Source organism: Myotis davidii, unplaced genomic scaffold (assembly GCF_000327345.1).
Source record: "Myotis davidii unplaced genomic scaffold, ASM32734v1 scaffold5045, whole genome shotgun sequence".
Classification (NCBI taxonomy): domain Eukaryota; kingdom Metazoa; phylum Chordata; class Mammalia; order Chiroptera; family Vespertilionidae; genus Myotis; species Myotis davidii.
Genome location: NW_006296455.1, coordinates 22,414 through 24,347, shown reverse-complemented (window position 1 = coordinate 24,347; position 1,934 = coordinate 22,414).

Below are 1,934 nucleotides of genomic sequence, written 5' to 3'. Positions count from 1 at the left end.
GGCAGAACGACCAGCCACTATGATGCACACTGACCACCAGAGGGCAGATGCTCAATGCAGGAATTGCCCCCTGGGGGTCAGTGTGCTCCCACAGGGGGAGTGCTGCTCAGCAAGAAGTGGGTTCATGGCTGGCAAAGGCAGCAGCAGTGGTGGGAGCCTCTCCTGCCTCCACTGCAGGTGGGTGGTACGAAGTGAGAGATGCCAGACTGTGAGAGCTCGGGACTGTGAGAGGGATGTCTGACTGCCATCTTAGGCCTGATACCCCTTGCAGGCGGACATCCTCAACAGGTCCCGGACTGGAAGAGGGTGCAGGCTGGTCTGAGGGCCCTACCTCCCCACCCCACAGTGCACGAATCTGTGCACCAGGCCTCTAGTGCATATATAAAAATTTACTCTTGGGGACAACCAAGATGGTGGCATAGGTAAACACCTGAATTTGATACCACACACAACCACATTAAAAGTACAACTAAAAGACAAACCGAATATCATCCAGAACCATGGGAAGGCTGCTTGAGTAGAAATTCTACAACTAAAAGGAAAGAGAAAAGTGCTTTGAGTCCGGTAGGAGGTGCAGAGATGTGGATGTGCAGAGGTATGGAGGCACAGGAGAAAGGGGCTGGAAGCTGGGTACACTGTTGTCTTTTTCAATCGGGAGGGAGATACAAGCTCCCCACTGCTCTGAACTCCAGTTTTGGGTGAGAATTTGGGGACCCAGCCTCATATGGAGAGAGACTGGATTGTCTGGCATCGGGCTGGAATGTGAGGGCAGCTTTCTTGCAAAGGTGCTTGCAGTGGTCATTGTTCCTGCATGGGGCAGCAGGACACAGACCCCAGGACCTCTCAGAGGCAGAACAGTGTGCCAAATGGCAGCCATTGCGATTTGCTCTGCCCTGGTGATTTCCTGAGACCCCGCCCCACCCAATTTACAACCCCACCCAAGCTGTGCACAAAGGCTTTTGCATATGAATGGCCTGGTGTTTCTCCGCCTAAAAACCTGGGCAGACTCAGTGAGCGCCAAAGCCCCACTGAAACAAGTCCTGCCCCATAAAGGTGTCTCCAGCAAAGAAGTTCTCCCATTGTAGACAAAACTGGCCCTCACAGACTATTGGCCTGGAGGTCAATTACTCCCAGTGACACCAGCAGCAATCAAGGCTTAACTGCAACAAGACTGTGCACGCAGCCCACAAAGGGGTGTACCAAGAGTGTCTACCTCAGGTAATTAGGGAGGCTGAGCCACTGGGCCCGTTAGGACACCTAGTACACAAAGGTACTCTATCAACACAGGGAAGCAGCCAAAATGCGGAAACAAAGAAACAGGTCACAAATGAAAGAAATGGAGGAAAGCAAACTACTGGATATAGAGTTCAAAACCACAGTTATAAGGTTACTCAAGAATCTTCTAGAAACCTCTGAGAAATATAGTGAAACCCTCAAGGACATGAAAAAGGACCAATTAGAAATTAAGCATACACTGACTGAAATAAAGAATAATATACAGAGATCCAACAGCAGACTAGAGGATCCCAAAAATCAAGTCAAAGATTTGAAATACGAAGAAGCAAAAAACACCCAACCAGAAAAGCAAAAGGAAAAAAGAATACAAAAATATGAAGTGCATTGAATCCGGTAGGAGGTGCAGGGACAACTTCAAGCATACCAACAATCCGAATTATAGGGGGACCAGAAGAAGAGAGAGAGCAAGATATTGAAAACCCATTTGAAGAAATAATGACAGAAACTTCCCCTACCTGGTGAAAGAAATAGACTTCCAAGTCCAGGAAGCACAGAGAACCCCAAACAAAAGGAATCCAAAGAGGACCACACCAAGACATATCATAATTAAAATGCTAAGGGCAAAAGACAAAGAGAGAATATTAAAAGCAGCAAGGGAAAAGCAGTTTAGACTGTCAGCTGATTTCTCGACAGAAACA